Source organism: Prionailurus bengalensis, chromosome B4, assembly GCF_016509475.1.
Source record: "Prionailurus bengalensis isolate Pbe53 chromosome B4, Fcat_Pben_1.1_paternal_pri, whole genome shotgun sequence".
In the NCBI taxonomy this organism is placed as follows: Eukaryota; Metazoa; Chordata; class Mammalia; order Carnivora; family Felidae; genus Prionailurus; species Prionailurus bengalensis.
In genome coordinates this window covers 127,392,044-127,411,011 of record NC_057358.1, presented here as the reverse complement: position 1 = coordinate 127,411,011, position 18,968 = coordinate 127,392,044, and the positions used below count along the sequence as shown (strand labels likewise).

Genomic DNA, 18,968 nt, shown 5'->3' with positions numbered 1-18,968 from the left:
TGTTTCTCTCTGAGATACCATTCTTGGAGAAAACAGTGCAAGGCTAATATGGTGGCCATCTTTAAAGACCATCTACCGGGGCGCCTGGGTGGCGCAGTCGGTTAAGCGTCCGACTTCAGCCAGGTCACGATCTCGCGGTTCGGGAGTTCGAGCCCCGCGTCGGGCTCTGGGCTGACGGCTCAGAGCCTGGAGCCTGTTTCCGATTCTGTGTCTCCCTCTCTCTCTGCCCCTCCCCCCGTTCATGCTCTGTCTCTCTCTGTCCCAAAAATAAATAAACGTTGAAAAAAAAAAATTAAAAAAAAAAAAAATAAAAAAAAAAAAAAATAAAGACCATCTACCACAGTCCACCTCTCAGTACTGTGTAACCCTGGATAAGTTACTACCTATAAAAATGAAAATAGTAACAAGAATGTATCAGACAGCCATGTTGTAAAGGTTAAGTGAGAGAATACCTTTGGTTCTGTCTTTTGTTTTAAGCCACTACATTTGCGACCATTTGTTAAAACAACGGAAAACTAATCTACCTGGGATCCTTGTCTCAATCCTTTGCCCAGTAGGGTGTAACCACTGGCATGGCAGAAGTAATCCAATCACAGGGATTTAGCAGGGTCCTGGAAGAGAACCAGAGCATCTCCAAGGCACTGCCAAGATTTAAGGTACTCTAGAGGATGATCATCCAAAACCTCAAAGATCCATGACAATGATCTCTCAACTATTCCTCTCCTTGAGAATTTTTTTTTTCTCTTATAGATCCCACTTTAATGTCTGCAAGCAACAGTTACTGCAACTTTCAAAGAGTTCAGAAATGTAAATTTCTTTTTTTTTTTTTAATGAGCCATTTCATAGAATACTACAAAGGGATAATGTCAGTCTTCTGTGGGAATACATTGGCTCACAAGCCTTCCTTTTTTTTTTAATGTTATATTTAAAATGGTTTTAGGTTTATGGAATGATTCTGAAGACTTATATACCACATACTCAATTTTCCCTATTAGTAACCTCTTAATGTTTATTTATTTTTGAGAGAGAGAGCACAGTGTGCAGGGGAGGGGCAAAGAGAAAAGAGACAGGGGATCCAAAGCAGGCTCTGTGCTGACAGCAGAGAGCTTGATGTGGGACTCAAACTCATGAACGAACCATGAGACCATGACCTTAACCAACTGAGCCACCCAGATGCCAGGTTGATGCATTTGTATTAACCAAAGTCTATACTTTATTCAGATTCTCTCTGTTTTTTCCTAATCTCCTTTTTCTGTTCCAGGATCCCACCTAGGAGACCACATTACACCTAGTCATCATGTCTCCTTGGGCTTCTCTTGGCTGTGACAGTTTCTTAGACTTCCTTTTTTTCTTTTTTTTTTTAAATGACCTTAACTGTTTTAAGAATTACTGGTCAGGTATTTTGTAGAACATCCTTCAATTTGTCTGATATTTTCTCATGATTAGACTGAGGTAACATGCTCCTGGGAGGTAGACCACAGAAGTCCAGGTTCCATTCTCATGTCAACAGTGCATACTGTCAATATGACTTCTCACTGTTGATGTTAACCCAGATCACTCGGCTTCTCCACTGTAAAGTTACTCCTTTTTTCTCCTTTTTATATTGTATCCTTTGGAAGAAAGTCACTATGTGCAGCCCACACTTAGAGTGGGAGTTATGCCCTACCTCCTTAGGGGTGGAGTGTGTACATAAATTATTTGAATTTCCTCTATACAGGAGATTTGTTCTGTTTTCTATTTATTCAGTCCTTTATTTATATCAGTGTGGAGTTACATTTCTTTTATTCTTTGGCTTATAATCTAATACTACTTCATTTATTTTTTTTGCTCAAATTGTTCCGGCTTTGACCACTGGGACATCTTTCAGTTGGCTACTGTATCCATTTGATATCACTGTGGATTTTTGTTCACTTGTTCTGTGTTTTCTTTTTTTTCTGGTTTTGAGCACTTTCTTATTTTCTGTTACTATAAGATGCTTTAGGACAATTTTGTATACATCCTGCCCCAACCTTAGAATCAGCCATTTTTCCACGGTGCCCCAGTTCCTTTTACTGAAGAGTGGTATTAGAAACCAGTATCTGGGGGGCGCCTGGGTGGCTCAGTCAGTTGAGTGTCTGACTTCAGCTTAGGTCACAATCTCACTGTCTGTGAGTTCAAGCCCCACATCAGGCTCTGTGCTGACAGCTGGGAGCCTGGAGCCTGTTTCAGGTTCTGTGTGTGTGTCTCTCTCTCTGCCCCTCCCCCACTCATGCTCGCTCGCGCTCTCTCTCTCTCTCTCTCTCTGTCAAAAATAAACATTAAGGGGCGCCTGGGTGGCACAGTCGGTTAAGCGTCCGACTTCAGCCAGGTCACGATCTCGCAGTCCATGAGTTCGAGCCCCGCATCAGGCTCTGGGCTGATGGCTCAGAGCCTGGAGCCTGTTTCCGATTCTGTGTCTCCCTCGCTCTCTGCCCCTCCCCTGTTCATGCTCTGTCTCTCTCTGTCCCAAAAATAAATAAACGTTGAAAAAAAAAATTTTTTTTTTTAAATAAACATTAAAAAAAAAAAAAAAGAGGTTAGAATGGGAGAGAGCCAAAGCATAAGAGACTGTTAAAAACTGAGAACAAACTGAGGGTTGATGGGGGGTGGGAGGGAGGAGAGGGTGGGTGATGGGTATTGAGGAGGGCACCTTTTGGGATGAGCACTGGGTGTTGTATGGAAACCAATTTGTCAATAAATTTCAGAAAAAAAAATAAAATAAAATAAAATAAAATAAAATAAAATAAACATTAAAAAATTAAATTAAAAAAAAAAAGAAACCAATATCTGGGTGCTAGGTGTGCTCATTGCTGTTGGGGTATTATTGCTTCTAAGCCTTCTCAGCTGACACATCTGAGAGATATGTATATGTACATTTTCCATACATAACCATCTATATCTATATATGAAGCTGAGCATGAGTTCATTCTCATGTTGCCAACTCTAATCCATTGCTACATGGTCATTCTGGTCACGTTCTTTGCTTTGTCTGTAAATTCCCAATCCAACTGTGACAAATCTAGCTCCACCCCATCCACCATCCATTTATTTAATCATTCATTTCCAGTATCTAGCAGTTTCACAGTTCTTAACCCATACCCTTGTCAAAAACAACCTTGTCAACTGCAGTACAGTGCTTCAACAACAGTGCCTGTAGCCCTTCGTCTTACAGACTCCATTCTTTCCCAAAGTGACCCAGGTCACCATCTTGTTCCCCAATCCCCTTCAGCAAGGTTGTTTCATACATTTGTAATACATTTAGATTCTTTTCTCATATTCTGCATTCTGTCATGGACCTCTCAATCTCCTACATGATTTTTTTTTTAAGTTTACATACATTAAGATTTACTCTTTGACCCGTAAAGTTCTATCAGTTTTGACATATGCGTAATGTCTTGTTTCACCAACCTGAAACATCCCCTGTGCTTCAACTTACTTCACCACCACTCTTACGTGCCCCTCCCCCCCCCCAACCCGCCACCAAACCTCTGGCAATTATGGGTCTCTTTACCATCACTTTACTTTTGCCTTTTCCAGAATGACATGTAATTGGAATCGGAATGTGGATAGAATTTTCTGGCTTCATGACTGGCTTCTTTTACTTAACAATATGTGTTTAAGATTAATCCATGTCTTTTTTGGCCTCATAGCTTATTTCTTTTTCATGCTGAATAACATTCCACTGTATGGTTGTATTATACTTTATCCATTCACCTATTGATAAAATGGTTGCTTCTAGTTTGGAGCAATTGTGAACAAAACTGCTATAAATATTTGTGTTTGTGCAGGCTTTTATGTGGACCTAAATTTTCAAATCAGTTGGGTAAACACCCAGGAACACCACTGCTGGATCATATGGCAAGACTAGGTTTAATTTTGCAGGAAAGTGCCAAACTGTTTTCCAAAGTGGCTGTACCACTTTGTATTCCCATTAGCAGTGAATGAGACTTGCATTAATTTGTATTGTCAGGTTGTTTTTGATTTTAGTCATTTTAACAGATGGTATCTTGTTGCTTGAATTTGCAATTCCTGATAATGCTGAGCATCTTTCTGTATGTTTATTTGCCCTCAATACATCTTCAGTGAGGTGTTTTCAGCTCTCTTGCCCACTTTTTGTAATGTAATTTATTGTCAAGTTGGCTAACATACAGTGTATACAGTGTGCTCTTGGTTTTGGGGGTAGATTCCCATGATTCATCTCTTACATACAATACCCAGTGCTCATCCCAACAAGTGCTCTCATCAATGCCCATCACCCATTTTCTCCTCTCCCCTGCCCCCCTCCATCAACGCTCAGTTTGTTCTCTGTATCTAAGAGTCTCTTATGGTTTGCCTCCCTCCCTCTCTGTTTGAAACTGTTTTTTCCCCTTGCCTTCCCCCATGGTCTTCTGTTAAGTTTCTCAATTTCCACATATGAGTGAAAACATATGATACCTGTCTTTCTCTGACTTATTTCACTTAGCATAATACCCTCCAGTTCCATCCACATTATTGCAAATAGTAGGATTTCATTCTTTCTCATTCTTTCTCATTCCATTGTATATATAAACCACATCTTCTTTATCCATTCATTAGTTGATGGACATCTGGGCTCTTTCCATAATTTGGCTATTGTTGAAAGCACTGCTATAAACATTGGGGCACATGTGCCCCTATGAATCAGCACTCCTGTATCCTTTGGATAAATTCCTAGTAGTGCTATTGCTGGATCATAGGGTAGTTCTATTTTTAATTTTTTGAGGAACCCCCACACTATTTTCTAGAGCAGGTGCACCAATTTGCACTCCCACTAGCAGGGCAAGAGTGTTCCCATTTCTCCACATCCTCACCAGCATTTGTTGTTTTCTGAGTTGTTAACTTTAGCCACTCTGACTGGTGTGAGATGGTATCTCAATGTGGTTTTGATTTGTATTTCCCTTATGATAAGTGATACTGAACATCTTTTCATGTGTCCGTTGGCTGTCTGGATGCCTTCTTTGGAAAAGTGTCTATTCATGTCTTCTGCCCATTTCTTCACTGGATTATTTGTTTTTCAGGTGTTAAGTTTGGTAAGTTCTTTATAGATTTTGGATACTAACCCTTTATCCAATATGTCATTTGCAAATATCTTCTCCCATTCCATCGGTTGCCTTTTAGTTTTGTTGATTGTTTCCTTTGCAGTGCAGAAGATTTCTATCTTGACAAGGTTTCAATAGTTCATTTTTGCTTTTATTTCTCTTGCCTTTGGAGATATGTTAAGCAAGAAATTGCTGTGGCCGAGGTCAAAGAAGTTTTTGCCTGCTTTCTCCTCTAGGATTTTGATGGTTTCCTGTCTCACATTTAGGTCTTTCATCCATTTTGAGTTTATTTTTGTGTATGGTGTAAGAAAGTGGTCCAGGTTCATTTTTCTGCATGTTGCTGTCCAGTTCTCCCAGCACCATTTGCTAAAGAGACTGTCTTTTTTCCATTGGATATTCTTCCCTGCTTTGTCAAATATTAGTTAGCCATACATTCGTGGGTCCACTTCTGGGTTCTCTATTTTATTCCATTAGTCTGTGTTTGTTTTTGTGCTAATACCATACCGTCTTGATGATTACAGCTTTGTAGTAGAGGCTAAAGTCCAGGATTGTGATGCCTCCTACTTTGGTTTTCTTTTTCAATATTACTTTGGCTGTTCAGGGTCTTTTGTGGTTCCATACAAATTTTAGGATTGTTTGTTCTAGCTTTGAGAAGAATGCTGGTGCAATTTTGATTGGGATTGCATTGAATATGTAGATTGTTTTGGGTAGTATTGACATTTTAACAATATTTGTTCTTCTAATCCATGAGCATGGAATGTTTTTCTATTTCTTTGTGTCTTCTTCAATTTATTTTCACAAGTTTTCTATAGTTTTCAGCATATAGATCTTTTACATCTTTGGTTAGGTTTATTCCTAGGTATTTTATGGTTCTTGGTGCAATTGTAAATGGGATCAATTCTTGATTTCTCTTTCTGTTGCTTCATTATTGATGTATAGAAATGCAACCAATTTCTGTACATTGATTTTGTATCCTGCAACTTTGCTGAATTTATGTGTCAGTTCTAGCAGCTTTTTGGTAAAGTCTTTAAGGTTTTCCATGTGGAATATCATGTCATCTTCAAAAAGTTAAAGTTTGACTTCTTTGCCAATCTGGATGCCTTTTATTTCATTTTGTTGTCTGATTGCTGAGGCTAGGACTTCCAACACTATGTTAAACAACACTGGTGAGAGTGGACATCCCTGTCATATTCCTGATTTCAGGGGGAAAGCTCTCAGTTTTTCCCCATTTAGCATGATATCAGCTGTGGGCTTTTCATATATGTCTTGTCCAATTTTTAATTATATTTTTCTTATTGTTGAGTTTCCTTTAGTTTCCCAAATATAAACCAAATTTCTTTGCATGATAAAAACCCTTCATAGTCCAGCTGGAAACCACTTTCTTCAATCTTCCCAATGATCCCTATTCACACTGCACTAATCCAAAATACATCCCCCCTGGCCCCCCACTTTACATCCTCTCCCACAAGTAAGTTTGTGTGCCTCTGTGATTTTGCACATGCTGATCCTTCTACCTGGAATACCTTCTTCAAAGAAAAGTGTGTTGCTCCTTCCTTTTGCTCCAAGAGCACTTGGGACATACTTTTGAATGTTATCCATCATATCACAGTGCAATTATTTGCATATCAGGCTTTCTCTAGTCTTGGGTTATGAGTTTCTTAAGGGGACAAGGCAGGTTTTATCCATCTTCAACAACATCCAGTCCCCACCTCCATTGTTAGGCCCAGTTAAGCAAAATTTAAAATGGTATAAAGATATTCATGCTTATCTCTGAGTTCTTGGTATATCTGTTTGGAAAGTATGATCTTCATTCTGTCTCTACCTGAGAATGCCAGATTGGTCTTAGTTTGAGTGTTTACTTACAAATCCAATACGTTTTCCAGAATCTTGAGCTTTAATTTACACAGTTTCTAATTTAGTAGGTCTGGAGAAGGGCTTGAGAGTTTGCATTTCTAATGATTTCCAGGTGGTGCTGCTGTGAAACTACACTTTGGGAACCACTGGTCTGGACCATGTGATCTTGCTGTGGTTGTTTTGGGTTGTCTTAACAGTATGAAGCACTTTGAGGTAGGTGTGCTTGGTAAGAAATTGAAATGGACCTTAAATAAGTGTTGTGAGATGAAATTCGGACCATGAAAGCTAGAAAAAGCATCTTCAGAAGCTGTTAAAATGATTAAAACCCTATCCAAGGACCAAATTAAGATATATGGAATCTGTTGAAAGAAACAAAATAAAAATATAAAAATATTCTTGGAAAGCAAACTAGAAGGATGCATACAGAAGACAGGGATAAGGGATGGGAGGAGCACCAAGGATTTTCACCATTTGCTATGTAAACTTCAGTCTTGTTTGAATCTGTCACCTCTGTCACCAAGAGAATGTTTTCAAATATGTATTGTATAATTAAGAAAAATATTATTAGGAATATTAGAATCTGGCCCTCAAGAGGAGCCATGTTCTATAGCAAGGGCTAGATAGAATACTTGAATATACTTTATTTTCTTGATTCTCAACCAAGGCTGTCCAAGGACATTAGACAGATATAGACTGGAGATATTTTGGTCACAACTAGGGTAGGAGAAAATGGTGCTACTAACATCAGGGCAGAGGCCAGGGATGCTGTTATATGTCCCACAGCGCACAGGACAGCCCCCACATGAAAGAATTGTATAGCCCAAAATGTCAATAGCACTAAGGTGGAGAAACCCTTGTCTGTGTGATGTGGGCTCACACTGATGGTTCTCAGACATTTCAAAGTTGTATTACACTATCATGAGTGCCTGGTTCCACAATATCCCTCATGTCTCATAAGGGTCATGTATGTACATTTCAAATTTAACATGAATTTAAATTCACTTTGAACGGCAAATAATAAAATGTAGTTCCCTTTCACACAACTGATAATAAGTAGAGGTAAGTGGGTGAGTGGATTTGTTTATTTTTCAAAACCAGGAGGGAGATAGTGCCATAAACCATTCCAGAATGTGACTGGTGGGAGGGCCATGGTCTAGATCAGTCACCACAGGCATCAGGAGAGGGTGGCCTGGGACAGATCTGGGAAGAGAGGAGGAGATGCTTCCAAGTGATAAGATGATTCTGCCAGATGTCTCCTCAGCCCTTCCAGGGTGAACTGTAGGGTCACTGATCTCTCTTGAGAGCCACACAAATTCCAGACAGCTTCCTCCGGTCAGAAATAGGCTAGCAACTTCAAACAAACACATGTATCTGTGTCACTGTCACAGATTCAGTTAGCAACTTGGAAAAGCAGATGTATTACCTAGCAACAGCATCCTTCTCTCTCCTCACCTTCCTCATCCCCTGGGCTGTGGGCTGCCCTTTAACCACTTCCTGAAGAAGCAGTTTGGCATAGTGGTTAAGAGAACAGACTCCGGGAGGTAGGACACCTGGGTCCTGAGTCCTGGCTCTACACCCTTAACTGTGACACCTAAGCTTAGGCATATACTTAACCTCTTAGTTTCCTCATCTGTAAAACTTAGATAATATTAGTACCTCATACAGTCTTGGTGGGGATTTAATGAGGTAATATATGGTTGGTGCCCAGAGCATAACAAAAAATAGATGTTAGCTCTTATTTTTTCCTACCTCCTATTCCTTCTTCAGGGTGTCCTTTTAACCAGATTTCACCAATACAAAATGTTGGCACATCCCCCCCCCCAACCCCATATACAGATGATCCCTATCCCTCTCACTTTTCTCTCCTGCAAAGAATAATATGATTTGTCTTCCAAGCTCAAATGAAGTCTGGTATTCAAACAGCTTTTTTCTATATGGGAATAGCCTGGACATTCTAAGAAGCAGGATGCTCAGTTCCTTAACACTGTTAAGGAACACTAACATCTTGGCATCTTTCTTTAATGAACAATTATTCTACCTAGTTAATTATAATGTTTCTTTGGAGTTTTAATTAAAAGCGTCCCTTGATCTGTAGAGACTAAGACGCAGTCAGCCATTAGTAAGTGAAATAATTAATCTTGCCTTCTAGATTGCCATCGTGGGTAGGCTGGATAATCAGGATTTCCCAGCAAATTTTCAGTTAAATCTGAAAAACTAAAATAAATAATTAAACTGGGCACAGTGCTACTGGCTTTGTCATGATGACGAATTCAGCAAATTTGCCCTAAAGCAACTCCTTTAGCAGAAAGGAGGCTAACTGAGCTGACTTCCCAGGTCCCTTCCAAATGAAATAAAACACACTAGCTGCACTCTCTTCTTCCATCTTTGTTTCCTAAACTCGAATTATTAGAGCCTCCTTTTCTAGCATTATTCCATGTCCCACCTGAGTTGCACCATTATTTAGTTTTCCCCATAAATCAACCCACTTCTTAAACTATATGTACATTTGTTTAAAAGGGGAAGCTATATAAAGGGAAAACATACTCATTTCCAAATAGAGAGTAAATGTAAAAAATAAATACCATAGAAACTAAACTTTGTATGTTTTTTTTAAAGTAGGCTCCACACCTAATGTGAGGTTTGAACTCACAACCCCAAGATCAAGAGTCTCACGTTCTACTGACTGAGGCAGCCAGGCACCCCAACTTTGTATGTTTCTCAAAAGTTGTTTAAAATATCTTTTAAATTATTAATTTAAAATAAAAAAGAGAAAATATAGTAGTAACGCATCTTATTAACACTGTATGAAAAACTATGTGCTAGCTCGTTCAGCTTAATTGCCTCAGCGACTCTGAAAAGTAAGCATGGTCTCCACTTGTACAGAGGATGGTGGAGACCCAGACAAGTGGAGTAAATTGTCCGGGGTGCCGGGTGGGGTGGGCAGGGCAGGTCCCTGTGAGGCGAGAGCCCTGGAGCACTGCAGGACAGAGACCCTTGGTTCACCTTCTCCAGGCCACCCTTCCAGAAAACTCTCCTCAAATCCTGCTCCAGATGCCCCAGAATACACAACAGTGACTCAGGTTTCCACCAAGACTTTCAGATCTTCTAGGACAAAAGGAAAAATTAATACTTGCGTCAGGAAAAGTACTGCTGTTTTACAACGTTCAGCTTTCCTGTAAGTCTAGCAGATCCTGTGCAGCTGGTTAATGGACAGGCACATAGGAGGCTGAGTGGATTGGGGACCTTTGTGACAGAAAAAGAATGGGGCAGCAGGGGATGAAGGTGAAGGCAGGCAGCCGCTCTGGGCAGGAGAGATGGGAGGAAACCTGGGACCGTGAGGGAAGAGAGAGAGAAAGAGGAGAAACAGGCACTGACACCCAGGGAAGATTCTGAGGAAAGGACAGAAATATGAATCGTTTTCCATGTGATGTGTGATGTCACTCCTCTTCTCCCATGTCTACTTTTGCATTCTTTTTCCTCATGTGCTAAAAACAATCACAATAAAATTTCAAGTGTTTAAGTTTCCAGCTCCTGAGATGATCCCACATCCCTCCAGTAGCACATGCACCATGGGAAACCGCCTCTCACATGCACCTGTCCACTTCTGTGGCTTTTACTTCGCCTCTAGGATGATGACTTGGAAATTCGTTATTTCCAGCAGACCTTTCCCCGAACTCCAACTCCCCACGTGACACCACTGTTCAGATGTCCAGTATTTCTGCCCTTCCTACATCACAGACGCACAGCCCACCTTTGCTGTTCCCTCCACCCATTCCCTTCTGTGCTTTGCCCACCTGGCTTCTTGTGCTTAGATCTCAGGTCAAATATACCTCCTCAGAGAAGCCCTCCTGGACCATCTTGCAAAGTAAACATGCCTCCACCAGTGATATCACCCTACCAGTTACAAGACAACCACATTCCCTATTTCCTTCATAGCACATGTCACAATGTATACATTTTTATTTATTTTGTTTACTTATTTATTTTGTGTCTTCATCTAATAAACTCCACATGGACAGAGATTCTGTCTTTTTTACTGAAGAGGTCCTTGCACACCGTAGGTGCCCAATATTTGTGAATTTAATGCATGGAATCTGTGATGACAGACAATAAAAGATTCTATGAGGAAAATGTCTTCCGGCTTGTATCGCCATTGATAAGGCCACATACTAATAAATAAAATTTTACAGCACTTTACCATTTTAAGAGCAAATTCTTACGGCTTATTGCTATGGTCTGAATGTTTGTGTCCCTCCAAAGTTCATATGTTGAAATGCTAGTCCCCGAAGGTGATAGTATCTGTAGGTGGAGATTTTGTGAGGTGCTCAAGTCATGAAGGTGGAACCCTGATGAATGGGATTAATGCCTCATAAAAGAGGCTCCAGAGAGATCCCCGCCTCCTTCCACTGCGTGAGGACATTGGCAGAAGGCGCTGGCTGTGAACCAGGAAGATGTGATCGTGCTGGCTCCTTAATCTTGGAATTCCCAGCCTCCAGAACTATGAACAATACATTTCTGTTCATACACTGTAGCAGCCCAAACAGACTGATGGTTGACAGCACTTTTTTTCACCAGAACCTAGCAAGGTAGATACTATTCTTACTCCCATTTTGTCCCTAAGGAAATGCAAGTTAAAAAGGCAAATGTAACTGGAGGCACACTAGATGAGAAACCTGGAAATGTGCCTGTTCTTATTAGGGTTCCCAATCTCCTCGGTTTTCCCAGGACTGCCCTGGTTTTAGTACGGAAAACCCTGCATCCTGGGGAACCACAGCAGTTTGGTCACTGTATCTTACCCTGAAAACTGTAAGTAAGATGTTAGACACTTTATACAAGCAGATTCCCTGGCCATGTAAAATGTAATGAGTAAAATATGGGGGATGGGAGTACAGACGAGGTTTAGAACCTACAGATGTGAAGTCACATGGTAGTGGCTGCACCCACCCAACCTACCTCAAAGGAATGCTGGGAGCGGAAGGCACTAACAACCTGAAAAGGAACAGACACTTAGAGATATCATCTGTGCTCCTACCCTGCAAGATAAAGGTGGTAACTAGATCAGCCCGGTTACCAAGCCTCATGCTCTCAGACTGAATCTGATCCACCAAAAGTCCAAAAGGTATTGTGAGCAGTGGGGGGCCACCCACTGCAGGGACCCTGACCAGGAGAAACTGGCTTATTTTCCCAGAGAGGAAAATTCTTCCTCTTCCAATTCAAAACAATTTGACACCTTTTCCAGTATCCTGGAAGTCTCAACTTAATCATTCTGGTAATGTAGTCGTAATAATTTCGTGTGTGTGTGTGTGTGTGTGTGTGTGTGTGTGTGTGTTGGCAGGGGGTAATCATTGCATGGGTGGCATTGTCTACTCATCTAGGTAGAGGCTGTAGTGTTCATTCATGTTATTGGGCAATTGAAGTGTAGCAATTATACATTACATTTTGAAAGAGGCATTAAAAAAAATCCACCACTAGATGATTCAGACTTAATTATCTTGTCTTTTCAGCAGCTGAGTTCAAGGCTCAAGTGGAGAACACATAGCTTCAAAGGCAGAAGGAATCAAAGGTGCTCCCCAGCGTTGGACGCTTCCTCCACTTGAGGTAAGAATCATGAACAAACTTCTCTGCCAGCACAACATCTCCCAACAGGGATTACCCTCTTACTGGAGATGCCCCGGATCTGGTAGAGCACCTTGGACAGTCAGCTGTCACATAGCCTGAGTCCTTACTGTCTGCCTAGGTTTTTCTGTTTTGTGTTTGTTTTTCTGTCACTCATGCCTCCCCAGAAGACTACGAATAGGCCTAAGAAAGAAAAGAGAGCTTGTTCGGAGGATAAACTTAGTTTTGCATCATTCAGCAGTGTTGTATTAAGATGGTCGCTCAGTCGTCTGGACTTACTTATGCCTTCATTTCAGTGAGGAACCCAGCTCAGTGGCAGAAAATTCTAGCTTATCTCTGAACTAGCACGGATGTAGGAGTAAGGAATTGCTGTGATCTCTGTGCTTTGGGGCCAGGTCTTAAACCACATCAGTGACCTACATCTTGCCAGAGCAAAGGACACTCCCACTTGCCCAAATTGTTTAACCTGTTTGTGTTAAGTATAGAGTTTGGGGAAGACTAAGTAAATTTTCAAGGCCTTGTCATTAGAGATGTTGGTAAAATCAGATGTGTTGGCTGAATCCCTTGAAATTAGTCCCCAGTTCTGCCCATATTCAATACCTGTTGGTTTAGACTCCTTACATTCATTTTGTCTTAACCATTAAGTTGGAATATTCTGACAGCCTAGGCTTCTTTAAACCAATTGGCTTAATTTTTCAACCTTTCTCTTGTTTTAAAGGCTACATTTAATTCATTTATCACTCATTTAACTGATTTTTCCAAAGTCTGTCAAAGGTCCCCTCTGTGAATACTTATGGTAAGTCAACCTGTCTCAGGAATTTTCTAAGCTGTCCTGTTTTCTTATTTCTGGTCATCAGAATGGCTTAGGCAAAGGTCATCTAATATATTTGTGTTTTTATTTATTAAGTTTTAACTTTAATTCCAGTTAGTTGACATACAGTGTTATATTAGTTTGAGGTGTATAAATAGTGATTCAACAATTCTACACGTCACCCAGTGCTCATCACAACAAGTGTACTCCTTAATCCCTATCACCTATTTCACCCATCCCCCCACCTACTTCCCTTCTGGTAACAATCTGTTCTCTTTAGTCAAGAGTCTTTTTCTTAGTTTGTCATGTACATATGACATATATATTATATAATATATATAATCTTTTTTCCTTTGCTCATTTGTTTTGTTTCTTAAATTCCATATATGACTGAAATCATCTGGTATTCATCTTTCTCTGACTAACTTATTTCCCTTAGCATTATACTCTCTAGCTCCATTCATGTTGTTGTAACTGGCAAGATTTCATTCTTTTTTATGGCTGAATGATATTCCATTGTGAGAGAGAGAGAGAGAGAGAGAGAGAGAGAGAGAGTGTGTGTGTGTGTGTATACACCACACCTTCTTTATCCATTCATCTATCAGTGGATACTTGGCTGGTTCCATAATTTAGCTGTTATAAGTAATGCTGTTATAAACATAGGAGTGCATGTATCTCTTTGCATTAATGTTTTTGTATTTTTTGGGTAAATATCCAGTAGTGCAATTACTAGATCATATGGTAATTCCATTTTTAACTTTCTGAGGATCTTCCATACTGTTTTTCCACAGTGGCTGTACCAGTTTGCATCCCTACCAGCAGTGCACAAGTGTTCCTTTCTCTCCATATCCTTTGCCAACACTTGTTGTTTCTTGTGTTGTTGATTTTAGGCATACTGACAGGTGTGGGGTGATATCTCATTGTGGTGTTTTTTTTAATTTTTTTTAATGTTTATTTATTTCTGAGACAGAAAGAGACAGAGCATGAGTGGGGGAGGGGCAGAGAGAGAGGGAGAACACAGAATTCGAAGCAGGCTCCAGGCTCAAAGCCCGACTCAGGGCTCGAACTCACAAACAGTGAGATCATGACCTGAGCCGAAGTCAGTCATTCAACTGGCCGAGCCACCCAGGCGCCCCTCATTGTGGTTTTGATTTGCATTTCCCTGATGATCAGTAATGAGCATCTTTTCATGTGTCTGGTTGGGCATCTGGATGTCTTCTTTGGAGAAATGTCTATTCATGTCTTCTGCCCATTTTTTAATTAGATTCTTGTAAGGTTTTGGGGTGTTGAGTTGTGTATGTTCTTTATATATTTTGGATACTAACCCTTTATCACATATATCACTTGCAAATATCTTCTCCTATTCTATAAGTTGCCTTTAGTTTTGTTGATTGTTTCCTCAACAGTGTAAAACCTTTTTATTTTGAAGTAGTCCCAATAGTTTATTTTTGCTTTTATTTCCCTGCCTCAGGGGACATATCTAGAAAAATGTTGCTATGGTAGGGCCATCTAATTTAGAAGTGTTATTCTGTCTGTTCATTGGTATAGAAATTTAATGAGGTTTTGAATCTTGGAAAGAAACAAATTCTTAGAACAAAAAAAAAAATAGGTAACTTGTTGGCAGGGTATATAAGTCATCTTGGATTCCTTCTTTTAGGGCAATTTATCCTGCCCTTACTTGTCAGCCAAATTACTTAACCTTTTAGGACTCATCTCCTTGCTTGACAAGGTTCCTTCCCTCCCCTGTCCATAAATTATCATCCTAACAAACAATTCAACTGAAAGTTACATACAATCTATCCTTTTATAGCCCAGTAATTTCATTCACTCATAAAATTTCTAGAGGAAAAATGTTTTTCTATGTGCAGTTTTGAGTTCCTGGATCTCCATCAAAGTAGACCATTTCAGAAACGTCCTTTAACCAAGAAGATAAATAGATTTATGCTTCTGGAAGGGAATTTAAAATTCCATTTGTGCCCCAAAAAATGCAAAAACATTTGCACTTTGGTGCTTGCAAATTTCCAGATGCTTAATGATTTTTTTTCTACATAGAAAATGGCATCACATAACTCATATTTAAAGTTCCCAGATGAAGGGTCGCCTGGGTGGCTCAGTCAGTTAAGCAACCAACTTTGGCTCAGGTCATGATCTTGCAGTCCGTGGGTTCAAGCCTCATGTTGAGCTCTGTGCTGACAGCTCAGAGCCTGGACTCTGCTTTGGATTCTGTATCTCCCTCTCTCTCTGCCCCTCCCCAACTCACACTCTGTGTATGTCTCTCTCTCTCTCTCAAAAATAAATAGATGTCAAAAAAAAAATTAAGTTCCCAGAGAAAAATGAAAAATCTAGCACTTATCAAGTAATTAAATTCATAAACACTAACATTTGGAGCCAGAAGAGCAAGTTGTGATTGCCAGGTGCCTGATTTACTACATGGTCTCAGGTCACCAGACTGTCTAAGTCTCTGTGTCCATATGCCTAAGATGGAGGTAGGATAATAGTAACATCTACCTCCAAGAATCGTTGTGAGTTTTGTAAATAGTAAAAAAAAAATACAAATTTATTATTTTAGTTGTTACTCCATTAATAAGTAACAACTCTGCTTTGGCTTATTGTGCTTTTTTACTGTAGTAATGAAGAACTATTTAGATGATGGTTTGGTTTTCTCATTTTTTTTTCACACTTTTCTAGAACCTTTCTTAGTTAACCAAAATCTTGTAAGCCAGTCAGTTGGTCAGTTAGAAAATATTTATTGAGGTCCTATTATGTGCCAGGCAGAGAGATCATTTCAACCTTAATCTGGATACAGTGGAGTGTGTATAGAATTTTTGGTCTAACATTTTTTTTTCCTTTTGCTTTCCACTGCTTTGAAAATGTTTCCCTCTTTTTAAAAAATCCCTCTCATGCCTTCCTGGGTATATGGCACATCCATTTACAATTATTTGCCCACAGCCATGTCAGTGTGCCTGCACATCAGCATGGCTTCACCATTTGTTAAAATGTGGAAATACTTTCATACTAGTTGGTGAATAGTCATTAACCTCAGCCCCAGGAGTGTTCCCCTCACCCCCATAGCTTCATCCATCTCTGCCTGTCCCGCTCTCTGAGACCCCTGGACAACAAGGATCAAAGAGGGCCTAGTACAGATAGCAATAGGACCTAACCCCTGCGTCCATTCTAACTGAGTATAAGATGTTGATATCACCATGCTCCCATTTGCTTGGCCTACTCCCCACATTTCCTACAACTCTCTGACCAGAGATCAGCCCCCTGCTCGAGTCCCCCCCTCTTGGCTCTTACTGTCATTGCTCTGTGCTTCCGTTGCTGTCTTCTGCACCCTGACTATCCCCAAGCCACCCCTCTGTAGCCCTGCCCCCAGCACTGCTGCCCCTTTCTGTACATTGTCCTGTGCAACCAAATCAACTCTATAGGGCCGAAACATCACACGGAGTGCATAAGGCCATAGCAGTGTTAAGATATTGAAATGCCTCAGTTTCTAATAGTAAATAGTCACTGTGAGTCCCTCACCCTATCCCCAGTACCCCAACCACACTGGCCAGTCCATCCAAAACTTCTCCTGTCCCCATGATCCAGTACCTACCCTCCCAACCCTGCCCCCAGACTATGGCCAACATCTGTTTTAATGGGTGCATATGCTTCACTAGTGTACAAATGCTTTGTTAATCGCCTCTGCAAAGAACTGTATTATAATTCAGAGCGAGGTAAGGACTCTTCCTTCATTTAGAATTCATTGATTTATTCTATCAATGTTTACCAATCACTCTGTATCTGAGACATTAAGCCGGCTCTAGGACCTCCAAACCAGATGAGGTCTCTGCCCTCATGGCACTTACATTTTGGTAGGAGAGACAGACAATATGTGAGAAAATAAATGTACACACATGAATAAATATATATATTGACCAAAGATTCCTTCTCATTCAGAAGGAAATGAGATTAATTTAGGGAAGTCAGAAATGCTTCAGAAAGAAGGCTGTGTTTAAAATGGACCTTAAGGAAGGGCGCCTGGGTGGCTCAGTCGGTCCGACTTCGGCTCAGGTGGCTTGGGTCATGATCTCGCAGTTCGTGAGTTTGTGCCCCACATCGGGTTCTGTGTTGACAGCTCGGAGCCTGGAGCCTGCTTTGGATTCTGTGTTTCCCTCTCTTTCTCTGTCTCTCCCCCACTCACTCTCTGTCTCTCTGTCTCTCTCTCTCTCTCTCAAAAATGAATAAACATTAAATATTTTTTTATTTAAAAAAATATAAAATGGACCTTAAGGACGCACAGGGTTTCTGCCAGCCTAAGTGAAGAACAGTATAAGTGTGGGCATTAGGCATGAAGCATGGTGGGTGTTTAGGAACCAGGAGTCCAGTTTGTCTGGACAGTGGGGTACATGGAGAGGGCTCCTGGGAGATTGGGTGAGAAATGTAAACATGCTGACTGAGCCAGGCTTTTCTCACACCTAAAGGTGGGCTTACGCACCACAGAACAGAGAGGTCAAGATCCCAGTTCTCAGCCTCATGGCCCTCCAGCAAAATACCCACATGACCATTCACTAATCTGAACATAGGTCCTCTGTGTAGGTTGGGCAGCTTGTGCACTAGACAAAATGCCAGCCTAAGGGATGGGCGGGGGGGCAGCTCCTGCTCTCCCCACCAAACTGGGCACACTGGTGTGGGATTTTCCTAAAACATTTTCTGCTGGCCCCTTTGTGCCAGAAGGCTGGTATATCTCCAAAGGGCACCTTTTCCCATTCCAAACAAAAGACCAAGGTAGGCTAGCAACAGCCTTGCTTGGACACTCCTTTCCCTGGTCAGACTGCTCTGTTCCTCTCAAGTAAATTCTCTGGAATACCCCCTTTGTCTACATCATTCTATTCCCACCTCTATGGCCTTCTCCATAAAGCCCACACAATCCCCTTTATCAAACCTCTTGCTTGTCTTGGCCAAGCACCTCCCACACACCCCTCTAAATGATCTTTTCCTTCATGCAGATTGCTCCTGAATTCTAGCCCTTCTTTAAATCCTTCCCTGCTCACCTGTCCTGACCCCTCCTTTTGCATGACTCCCACACCTTCCTCTTCCTTGACACCCCCACAAATGCTTCCCTGGTTTGTTTCACATTTGTATGCTAACTCAGTGGGTATCTGTCACCTATGGGTCTTTGGCACATATGAATGCAGCAATAGTCACTCAGCCAGATTGTAAACTCCCAGAACTAGAAACAAGACTTATGAATGTATTACTCACTCCGCTGTCATTAAAATAACCCATGTCACTGTTGCTGTTGGTAACCTGTGCTTCATTCATCAGGAAAATGGGCTGGCATTAATTAATTGAGTCCATTAATTAAATAAGTATACATTGTATATTTAATATATGCCAAGCAATAGCAATATAGCAGTGAAAACATGTGGTCCCTCTCCTTGGAGATGTTGATTTAAGATTTTTTTGTGTGTATCTTCTATGTGCCAAGCATTGTACTAGACTCTGGGGTAAACCAAGCATGTGTGTTAAGGAAGGAAGTCAATGAGGAAGTAGAGGTGTAGAGAAGGGCAGGGCCTTGTGGCTGGCCTGCGAGCTTAAACCCCGTCCTGTGGGCAACGGGGAGTCAT

General features: G+C 40.9%; 1 protein-coding gene across 1 annotated transcript in view; it reads left to right on the top strand.

Moving 5' to 3' along the window:
• The first annotated feature begins 338 nt into the window (after positions 1-338).
• BPIFC (BPI fold containing family C) overlaps positions 339-18,968 on the top strand; it is a 52,121-nt gene continuing 33,491 nt past the window's right edge. The window contains exons 1-2 of the mRNA XM_043562450.1: positions 339-807; positions 7,042-12,527. The gene's annotated coding sequence lies outside the window, so the exon portion shown is untranslated. The remainder of the gene's footprint in view (positions 808-7,041; positions 12,528-18,968) is intronic.